The following is an 11,979-nucleotide window of genomic DNA, read 5'->3' on the forward strand; positions in this document are numbered from 1 at the left end:
TCCTGTAAAACCAATGGATGCAGTCCCCTGAGGGACATTGTCTACGACCAGAACAAGTTGAAAATACATCTGATTCCTAAGAAAACATTTCAGTAAGTGGGCCTACTAAGGGTTCCACATGTGTCTAGACACTTGTAGGTCTACAGATTGAAGGCCTAATTGGAAAAAGGAAAAGTTCACCCCCAGAAAATCCAGAGCAGGTGCTGGAGTCCCTGAGCAGGGAAAAGTGCAAATTTCAGGAATGGTAGAATATATTCTAGCCACTAGATTGTTCTGAGATGCTGCCACACACTCCCAATTTCAACCTGACCTACCTGAAAGTATCCCATTAAAGCATACTAGAAAACACACCAGCTTCAGCAAGGTAGCCCCTTGCTGCTATTCAATAAACAGTTCTCAGCTGTTTAAAAATAAAGAACAAAAGTATCACAATTGATGCAAAGAAAGCCTTTGACATGATTCAACATCTTTTCCTGAAAATCTGAGGAATTCAAGATTAAAAGGAATATACATTAACATGAAAGATTATACATAATATACATTACACATATAGCAAATATTATATAAAATGGAGAAAAACTGTAATCATGTCCACTAAACTCAGGAATGAGACAATGGTGCTTACTCTCTCCAAGCTTATTCATTACAATATTGAAATCCTTAGCCAGAACAATAAGGCCATAGAAAAAAATAATAAAAATCTTAGTAGGGAAGGAAAATTGAAATTATCCCTCTTTGTATATAACATGATCATATGTTTAAAGGAACGTAATTATTTCACCCCACCACAGTAGAACTAATAGAAACCTTCAGAAATATAGTAAGATAAAAGAATCAACATATTAAAAATCAGCAGTTTTTCTGTATAACAACAACAAACAGGGAAAGAAAAAATCAGGAGAGAAATCTATTAGCCATGCCCTCAAAAAAAATTCTATGAATAAACTTACTCAAGGAGAAGAAAAACCTCTACAGAGGAAATTATCAAATCTTAAAGAAGGAAATTATAAAAGACACCAAAAAGATGCAAAGATCCTGTGCTCACGAATCTGCATAATACTGGGGAAATGGTGACACTACCAAAAGCAATCTATAGATTCAGTGCAATTCCTATCAAAATCCCAATGTCATTCTTCACAGTAGTAAAAATCATTCAATCCTAAAATCCATATGGAAACACAAAGACTCTGAGTAGCAAAAGTAGTCTTGTGAAAAAATGGCAATGTTGGAGGCATCATAATACTTAACTTCAAATTAGACTATAGAGACATAGTAGCAAACGTCCCTCATGTACTAGGCACTGGTGTGGCTCACACTTGTAAACCTTGCATTCTGAAGGCTGAGATCTGAGGGATACCATTTCCCAGCCAGCTGGAGCAGAAAAGTCTATAAAACTCTTATCTCCTATTTAGCAACAAAAAGGCCAGAAGTGGAGCCGAGGTTTACTTGGTAGAGCAGTAGCCTTGAGCAAAACAAAATTCAGGGACAAAAACCAAGCCCTTAGTTCAATCCATAGGATTGGCCTGCACTCATGCCCTCCCCCACACACAGACATAAAGAGTAATGGAAGCCATAAATAAGTGTACACAGCTACAACCTTTAGATTGAAAAAGATACTGGAGTTCCATATAAGATCAATAGTAAAATTCTATGTAATCAATAGTAAGTTTCCATAATGTTTTAAACTATAAGTATACATATCCAATACAAGTCTTATGTAAAAATTAAATCTGATTTTTTACCATATCATTTCCCAGTGGTCTAACTCAGTTGCTAAATACACATTGAAACAAACATACAAATCACTGATATGACATCATTAGTATTCATAATATGATCTTTGGAAAATATCTACCCGAAACAATTTTTGCTTTGACAGACTTCTATCATTTCTATGAGTAATGGGAAAACAGGATGTTATTTCTCATGATAGTTTCTGCTTCATGACATTAATACCATTTTGTCTGTGTTCAGAATACACATATTCATCACATCTAAGCCAAAGCCCTACCAGACACCAGTGGCTCATGGCTGTAATTCTAGCTACTCAAGAGACAGATCTAAAAATCTAAAAATTCAGCCCAGGCAGGAAAGTCCATGAGACTCTCATCTCCAATTAACCCACCACAACTACAAGTGGATCTGTGGCACAAGTGTTGAGTATTTGCTTTGAGCACAAAAGCTCAGGGGGAGCACCTAGGCCCAGAGTTCAAGCCCCAGGACCTGTACAAAAGAAAAAATGTGATTTTATGTTTAAATGTAACACAGTAAAATAAACCAAACATCCATATTTATTTTGCATGGTATGGTAATAAAAAACCATATAAAATCACCCACATTGATTACTATATTATTTTAAAAGTCAAACTCCTAAGCATGAATAATGATATGGGCTGAAGTTCAATTTCTAAAAAGTTAAAATATAAGCTGGGCATGTTTGTATACTCCTATAATCTCAGCTATTTGGGAGAAAAGATGATGACAAGTACCAGACTGGTCTAGGTAAAATAAGTCAAACTTTACTTGAAAAGAAAACAGCCTAAGGCAAGGTTAAAGTGGTAGGGCATCTGCCTAGTAAGCCTAAGGCCTTGGGTTCAATATGCAACATCGAAAAAGTTAAAACCATGACTTACATAAATAAAAAATGAACATACATCAAGTATATTATTCAGCTGGTTAATTAATAAGGAATTCACTAAAATGGTTAAGTTGACTTCTAGAGTATTAATTCATACACTGAATCAGTAAAGACATCAAAATGGTTAAAGTATGATTGCCAAGTTAGAAAGCAATCTATGACTATCATAACATAACTGTTAAGTTTATCTTTCCTTTGAGAAAGAAATGTACAAGTTAGCAAATAACTTTTTGGTATCTAGGATCTGACCAAAAAGTAAATAGAAAAGTAACACATAGACATATTCCTCCTAAAATTATATAATTATTTGACAGGTTTATCAAACAAATTCCACAAATAACATGGTTCCTATTTTTTCTCTTTTCCCATTTTCTTAATAATTCCTTTGCATTAGTTAGGAATAATATCCAAGTACTGACCAGAGAAGACTTTAGCTTCAATATAAATTCACTTTATTATTTTCAAAGATGTGACAGAAGTGTCAACCATATCAAATTCCTTTAATATTTAGCATATAAGCAACTGTGTAAAGAAAATATTTCTATTAAAATTTAATCTTATTCAATAATTCAGAATTGTACCATCCATCTTTTTATAGACAGTAAAATTATTAGGCCAATGCCACGCACTGGTGGCTCACACTTAGAATCCTAACTGCTCGGGAGGCTGAGATTTGAGCATCACAGTTCAAAGCCAGACCAAGGAGGTAAGTCCATGAGACTGTTATCCCCAAGATGTGGTTCAAGTGGTAGAGCCCTAGCCTTGAATAAAAAAGCTCAGGGACAGTGCCTAGGCCTTGAGTCCAAGCCCTAAGACCAGTGTGCTGCACACACACGTGTACATCACACACACACACACACACACACACACACACACACACACACACACACAGCCCACAAGTCCAAAAAAAACCTCTGTTCCCAAGATTTCAAGATTTCACCGTAGAACCTATACATTTATTTAATTTTATTGGTCTAACGGTCTTTCAATTAGTCTGAAGTTCTTTGCATCACAAGGAACCTACAATCAAGAAAACAAGCCATTTTCTTGCAGATTTTCTTCATGTTTCAGGCCTTTGCTCCTTAATGATGGGCCTGTGTTACCAGATCAAAAATTACTCAGTCCTAAATATAACATAGCAGTATGTCTTTGGGTGCAAAGCCAGTTTTTCCAACTTGAGTTAGAAATGAAGACAGACTCTTATTAAAATAATGAAAATAAATATTGCAACAAAATTAAAATTGAATATAAACATTAATTTCTGAATTGAGACGCTTCATCAAGAATTAAATTCTATTTAAAATAATGTGGTATATCTACATGTATACACATATATACACAATATAACATTATTCAGCCATAAAGAATAAAAACATGTCATTATAAGAAATGAATGACAAATGAACTCCAGAAAATAGTCCTTATTGCTATTTGTGTTTTCATTTCTTTTTGTTTTGTTTGTTCATCTGTCTTTTGAGAGGGCAAGGAGAGTACAAAAATATAGGAATGAAGGGCAAATAAATGTAGCAGTGGTAATTATTAGATACCGTGTTAAATATAAACTATACAACTTGTGAATGGGGATGGGATGGAAAACCTGGGAGAGAACTGGGGAAGGAGTAGCATTGTCTAAGAAGAAATGTTCCCATTACCTAACTTATGTAGTTGTAACCCCTCTGTGTATCATCTTCATAATAATAAAAAAATACCGAATTTAAAAATGAATGAAACAGGGGCCGGGAGTTTCGCCTAGTGGTAGAGTGCTTGCCTAGCATGAAGAGCGAGGTTCAAATCCTTGGTACCACATACATAGAAAAAAGCTGGAAGTGGTACTGTGGCTCAAATGGTAGAGCTCTAGACTTGAGAAAAGTCCAAGGACTGTGCTCAGGCCCTGAGTTCAAGCCCGATGAATGGTAAAAAAAATGAATAAAACAGGAGATAATCATGTTAATCTAAATAATCTGCACTTAGACAAAAGCTGTGTTTTCACTTTATGTGTAATAGCTAGAAAAAAACAGAATGAAAATTATCAGAGAAGGGGAAGAGTATAGGGAAAACAAGGGGGAGGGCTATAAGACAGAACAATGAGGAGAATTGGTTAAAGTGCATTATATGCATGTATTAAAATATCACAATCAAGCCTACTATTTTATGTAGTTGATATGAGTTATTATATGAATAAGATTAGTAATTGTATATAATCACTAAAAATTGAGTTATTTTTTTACATTTCTATTACTTATTATAAGCATAACATTCTAAACAGAAGCTGAGAAATCAAGAAGACGCCTGGAAATGTGTCCCAAGTTGTAGATGACTGTCCAATAAGCATAAGGTCCTGTGTTCAATCTACAGTACCACAAAATAGAAAGCGAAGAAATCAAGAAAGAGGAAAAAATAATTTCCTATTTAATTATTAATAGCACATATAAATATCACTAATACATGGAAGACACATCTTCTTCTGTCTTCTTCTGTTTTGTAGCTATAAGTTCTCACCTTCAGGATTTTAAGCAAGAAACTGAAGAAACCAAAATTTGCTTGTAAGGGTAACTTTACATTTTTACCATAATCAATAATAATAAAATGCAAGAGACCTTATGTGTACAACATAAGATTTTAACCCATTATCTTTGATGATAAAACTAAATTTTATGAAGAATAAAAAAGTGAGAAATAGGGCCAGGATTTTGGCCTAGTGGTAGCATGCATGAAGAGCGAAGTTCAAATCCTCCATACCACATTCATAGAAAAAAGATGGAAGTGGTGCTGTGGCTCAAGTGGTAGAGCTCTAGCCTTGAGAAAGCCCAAGGACAGTGCTCAAGCCCTGAGCTCAAGCCCAGAACTGGCAAAAAAAGTGAGAAATACACAATGCCCTTTTGTGAAGTATTTAAAACATATAAGTCCCTGGCTATTTATATCATAAACAGTTTATAAGTAAACAATTCTCTTGGCAAGAATGAGTTTGTTCTTAATTTTTTAATGTTCTTTTCATACATATTCTAGAAAATTGTTGTACTAGTTGATAAATATGGAACACACTAAATAAAACTAAATATTTTCCCCCAAACAGTAAAACAAGAAAAAGAAATAGAAATAATTGTGGCTAACAACCTCCTGGGAAATTTCAATTATACTTTTTGAGTATAGAGCAGTCTTCATTTATTTAAGAAAATTGAGTCTGATATTGGGAAGACAAAAATCTAAACAGTTTCCAGATTACTTGGTTAATATATGATGAGGAAGAACTGAGAAGCAATATTTGGCTTATTTAATTAAAGTGCCAATGTGACATTTTAAAACAAACATAGAAGACAATTACATGGTTATAAAAAAAATGAACTTACCCTTTTTCAAAACTGAAACGAATCTATTCTTTAGAATTTAAAAATATTCTAGCTCAGAGATCAGTAAACCATATCCCATAGGCCTAGAAATGAGTTCACAGGATATGAACATGAGTTCATGAGCTAAGAACGTTTTTCACATTTTTAAATGGTTGGAACAAAAATAAAATTGGGATAATATTGTATGACATGTAAAAAATATATGAAGTATCCATGCTCGCTTCGGCAGCACATATATTAAATTTGAACGATACAGAGAATATTAGCATGGTCCCTGCACAAGGATGACACGCAAATTCATGAAGCGTTCCATATTTTTATAGAGCAAAACCTTGATACAAAAGGCCATATAGTAGGACTCCAAATGAAAGGATCTCTAGGATATAGAAACATAAGCCATATAATGAATGATTGTTGTTCTTAAGGTACTATGTTATCTCTCATCTCTTTTGCTGTCCCTTGGTTATCTCATATTGTTAGAGTATCTCACTTTGTTACCTGATATGTCGGATATATTTGTATTTGGTTATTTGAAATTGGATAGGGAAGGGGGGAAAACAAGATGATGGGTGGGGGGGGATGGGGACCAAGACATGTGAAAGGGTATCAATGTATGGGAATTAATGCACCATCTATCTGGCAAATATCATGTAATCCTTCTATTAATTACAATGAAAATATATGAAAAAATATATGAAGTATCCATGTTTGTAAATAAAGTTGTATTTAATCATTTACATCTATGGCTGTTTTTGCTCTACAAGGGCAGAGTCATTTTGATTTGCAGTTCTCAGGGTCTTCAAAGGCTTGAATATTTAGTGTCTATACCTACAGACAAAATGTGCTGACTGCTATTCAAGATTTCAACACAAAGCACTCAAAATTGTTGGATGAAGATACTGAATCTCTTCTTTCACATCAGATTATAGAGGTAATAATCTGTATAACTCTTTAATGTAAGTCTAAAGACTTACAGATCAATTGTCAGTTTACTAAACATCCAAACCAAAAAAAAAAGTCAGAAGTGGAGCTATGGCTGAAATGGTAAAGCACTAGCCTTGAGAGGAGAAGGAGAAGGAGAAGGAGGAGAAAATTTTGAAAACAACCATTACTGGGAAAGGCACTCAATCCTGGGAAATGGGGGAGGGGATAAGGGCTGGGCAAGAAATCTCTCAGGGGCCTGGAGCTCTATTTGTGGAGGTACCACTCTGAAAATGAACTTTGAGCCTGGAAGAAACCACCATGCAGAATGGGAGTTGATTAAGGCCTGGGGAAGGACAGGACTAATGGAGGCCCAGAGAGAACAATCTTTTCTTATTCTTACACATACTTTCTTGAATGTGTTAATGAAGATTCTAAGAAGGAAATGACTATACAGTCCAAGAGAAAAACTGATCCTGATTTATAATTATGATATTTAGGGGACAGGGACAGGGTCCTGCCTCCACTGGGCGGAAGCCTGGCAGCTTCTGGAGCTGAGCCAGCCCGGATCCAGCCAGCAGGACTCAATGCACAGGTGCAAGGTGCGGCCATGTAGTTTGGCGCAGGCTTTGTGGACAGACACAATGAGAAGTACTGGATGATTCAGCCTACTGGGGTTCCTGTTTATCCTGGCTGCCCTCTCACACTCAGGTTATAGCCTCATCTCTTACCATTGTATTAACCCAGTTACAGACTGCAGATCTAACTCGACCTGTGCATCTAACCTCAATGCATATCTAGCTGTACAATCTGGGTACTGAATCCATCTCCAGTGTTGGGCAATGAGGGATTATAATTTCGAATTCATTTCCAACCAACTAAGAGACCCTGAGCTGCATGCAGTACAGATGCTTCCAGAAAGACTTTTGTAACTATAGACTTTCTGGAACACCAGCCTCCTTGTCAGGGAAGCTGGTCTTGCTGGCAATCCCATTTCTGGCAGCAGTGTGGGACCTTTGTCTCTAATGCAACATTAGAGAATATCTCCTAAGCTCCTCCACTTTCCTGTCTCCCCATTCTCTTAATGCTGTTGCTGCTAAACATCAAAGCCTTTATTTTGTTCTAATTGGATATTTTTGAGAAAGAATAAAATTATCTTGAACATCTTAGATAAGAGAAAGTGATCAGAGAGACTACTAGAAAGACCCTATGCTATATTCAGGAAAGATCTCCCAAGAGATATGTAGAGGAGTGAGTAACTCAGGAGGTTACTTCTCTTCATCCGCCACTCTTCTGTGTGTGTGAGAGAGAGTTGTGGGGCTTGAACTCTGGGCCTGAGCACTGTTTCTGAGCTCTTCAGCTCAAGGCTAGTGCTCTACCATTAGCAACAGTGCATTTCCAGTTTTCTGGTGGTTAATTGGAGATGAGTCTCACAGATGGACTTTTGGACTTTTGTGCCAGGCTGGCTTTGGACCGCAATTCTCAGATCTCAGCCTTCTGAGTAGCTAGGATTACAAGCGTGAGCCAGTGCCTGGCTCAACATAAAACTCTTCTATCAGTCGTGTATCACTAGCTCACGCCTATAAGCCTAGCTACTCAGGAAACTGAAATCAGAAGGTCACATTCAGAACTAGCCTGGGCAGGAAAGTCTGTGAGCTTCTTATTCCTAATTAGCCATCAAAAAGCTGGCTAAAGCTAAAGCCAAAAGGAAAGTGCTTAGGTCCTGTGTTCAAGCCCAAGTATCACCACAAACAAAAGGAAACAACTTTCATAACTTCACAGCTCTTGTATTACCATGCCACCATGCCAAAAGTTCTAGGTATTGGTGTCAGCCAAGGCTGCAGACTGAAGATTAGACCCAGGAACATGAAAGTGGTAAGTCACATTTCTAGGCCAAGCAATTGGGTGTTTAACATAGAGCAATTGGAATCCCTACTTTGTCTCAGCCAGAGGGTGTACAGTAGGCAAGGAGGACATATTTCTAAATGGGGCAGTACATAGAAACACAAGGTCTGTTTCTAGGCAGTTACCAATGGCTGAAAAAGAGAGACTACTACACATAATTGAAGAATAAACATTCTAGGCCAAAGGGACAGGGAGTATTAAGTTCAGTTACTTCAAATGTAGTAGGAAAAATGTTCCTTTCTGCAGTTGTAGCATAAATGCTTGTAGGAGCCATGCACTTGTGGGTCATAGCTATAATTCCAGCTACTCAGGAGGCCGAGATTCAAACATTGCAGTTCAGAACCAGCCCGGCATGGAAGTCCATGAGACCCTTTCATTTTTCTTCCAGTCCTTGGGTTTGATTTCCAGGCCTGGGCACTGTCCCTGAGTTTTCTCAAGGCTAGCATTCTAGCCCTTGAACATGCTAGGCAAGCATTTTATGCTACCTGCCCTCTCTCCTGAGACTCTTATCTTTAATTGACCGCCAAAAAGCCGGAAGTGGCGCTGTGGCTCAAAGGGCATTGGCTTTGAGCTGAAGAGCTGAGGCCCAGAGTTCAAGACCCATGACCAGCAAGGAAAAAAAAGAAGAAAAGAATAAATGTGATATTTCCACTAATAATAACAGATATATGGATGTATTTTGCCTGATGATGTTATTGTCTTCTGGTTGATTAAGCATAGCTTATGTAAAATAGACTTGTAGGAACTACTATCATGGTCACAAATGGAATTTTTCACAGCTCTGCTTCCTCAAAAAGGACAAAGTTTTTCCTTCTCTCTGTGGCTTCTGGTAAATTACTCTCAATATCATGTAGATTTAAGCCTTTATATTCTTATGATCTTATCAGTATTTAACAGTATAATACATTTTTTGCATGAGGGAGGAATATTGTTTTTTGAGACAATATCTTGCCATGTAGCCCAAGCTGTCCTCTAACTCACCATCCTGCCTCAAGCCCCCTGAGTCCTGGATTACAGGCATATACCACCACAACCAGCTAAACAAATACCCAAAAGATGTCTGGTAGAATCTGTATAAAAACCAAATGCAGGGGCCGGGAGTTTGGCCTAGTGGTTAAAGTGCTTGCCTAGCATGCATGAAGACCCGGGTTCGATTCCTTGGTACCACATACATAGAAAAAAGCCAGAAGTGGTGCTGAGGCTCAAGTGGTAGAGCTCTAGCCTTGAGAAAATCCAAGGACAGTGCTCAAGCCCTGAACTCAAGCCCAGGACTGGCAAAAAAAAGAAAAGAAAAAAAACCCAAATGCATGCATAATCTTTTAGCTAACAATGCAGTAATATGCTTTTCTGAAAATGAAATTAATAAAATGGAAAAATAATTGTGATATTCAAAAAGGGATGATAATTTTTTCTCAGTACTGGTTGTCTTCAGAAATGGGGATAAGAAATAGGCACTGGTACCTCACACCTGTACTCCTAGCTATCCAGAAAGCTAAGATCTGAGGATTGCAGATTGAAGCCAGATGAGCAGAAAGTTCATGAGACTTTTATTTCCAAGTGATCACCAAAGTGCAGAAGTGGAACTGTGCCTCAAGTTGTAGAGTGATAGCTCTGAGCAAAAAATGCTCAGAGATAGGACCTAACCCTCAAGCTCAAACTGCAAAGACCAACACAAAAATGAGAATAAAAAAAGGAAATAGAGGAACTTTTCAATATATAATATCAAATGCTAGTATGCACATCTACATGTATATGTAATGAATTAATACATAAATTAAAATAGATGAAAAGAGAAACTAAAATTGACTTATTCCTTATTCCTTGTTGTTCACCCTTTTGTCCTTATTCTTCTGAAAGAATCAACATTTTTATTACCTTTCCAAAATCTAAAATTACTAGAACATGAATTGTGTTTTTTCCTCTGCAAATATCCTATAGCTCTTAGCAGAGTACTGCTCACATAGAAAATACATAATGTGGCCGGGAGTTGGGCCTAGTGGTAGAGTGCTTGCCTAGCATGCATGAAGACCCGGGTTCAATTCCTCAGTACCACATACATAGAAAAAAGCCGGACGTGGTGCTGAGGCTCAAGTGGTGGAGTGCTAGCCTTGAGAAAGTCCAAGGACAGTGCTCAGGCCCTGAGCCCAAGCCCACGATTGGCAAAAAGAAAAAAAAGAGGGCCCGGGAGTTTGGGCTAGCGGTTAAAGTGCTTGACTAGCATGCACAAAGACCCGGGTTCGATTCCTCGGCATCCCACATACACAACCAAGCCGGAAGTGGCAGAGACGAGACACAACCAAACCGGAAAAGTGGCAGAGACAAGACTGCCACGGCGACAGAGAGCGAAAGAAGCGAGCTGAGCTGAAGTGAACAAAAGCCCAACCGAGTGGTGGCCGGAGCGAGAAGGGGCCGGAGCGAGCGGGGCCAGGAGCGTGCGGGAGCGACCCGGGCCAGAGCGAGAGCGAGCGGGCCAGAGCGAGAAGGGGCCAGAGCAAGCAGAGCCAGGAGCAAGTGAGAGCTGGCCAGAAAGGGGGCCTAGCCGGGCCGGAGGGAGCGAGCGAGCGGGGCCAGAAAGAGAAAGGGGCCAAAAAAAAAATAAATAAATAAAAGAAAAAAAAAGAAAATACATAACGTATTTTTGTAGACTGGGAAAATATAAAAAAAATAGCACAAACTAAAATGATAGAAGAAAAGTTTAATTTTCTTAAATACTATATATTTAGCTGTTTCTTAATCTTTCAAAACCTAAACATAATAAAAAGCTTCCTATCTTGTACAATCTAATATTAAATGAAAGGCAAAAGTATTGTTTCCATAGTAAGAAAACTGTGCATTGAAAATTATCATGGAAAGTTCACTTGGTTGTGAGAGGATCTAGTGATTTCATCTAATCTACTGGTGAAAGGAAGCATTTTGACTGGGGCTGGTGGCTCACGCCTGTAATCCTGACTACTCAGGAGGCCAAGATCTTGGAATCGAGGTTCACAGCCAGCTGTGGTCCAACAGTCTGTGAGACTTTAAAAAAAAAAAGACTGGGATTCTTTAGTTAAATCATTGAACTCATATTCGTCGAGTCTCAGATCATGGTAGGCTGCCCTTCTGCCCTCTCCTCAATCCCACCCATTAGCCACAGCAAGGGCAATGGAAAATGAAAAGCCAAGAGGGCCT

General features: G+C 37.9%; 1 non-coding gene and 1 pseudogene across 1 annotated transcript; both read left to right on the top strand.

Annotated features, from left to right (window-relative positions):
• The first annotated feature begins 6,198 nt into the window (after window positions 1-6,198).
• On the top strand, window positions 6,199-6,304 carry LOC150040534 (U6 spliceosomal RNA). Its single transcript, XR_016533979.1, has one exon. It is a non-coding gene; the product is annotated as a U6 spliceosomal RNA (small nuclear RNA).
• A 1,246-nt stretch (window positions 6,305-7,550) lies between these two features.
• LOC150040535 (CD59 glycoprotein pseudogene) lies at window positions 7,551-7,932 on the top strand (annotated as a pseudogene).
• Window positions 7,933-11,979: the final 4,047 nt, after the last annotated feature.

The sequence above is a fragment of the Megascapheus bottae genome, chromosome X (genome assembly GCF_031878675.1).
Source record: "Megascapheus bottae isolate mThoBot1 chromosome X, mThoBot2.hap1, whole genome shotgun sequence".
NCBI classification, from domain to species: domain Eukaryota; kingdom Metazoa; phylum Chordata; class Mammalia; order Rodentia; family Geomyidae; genus Megascapheus; species Megascapheus bottae.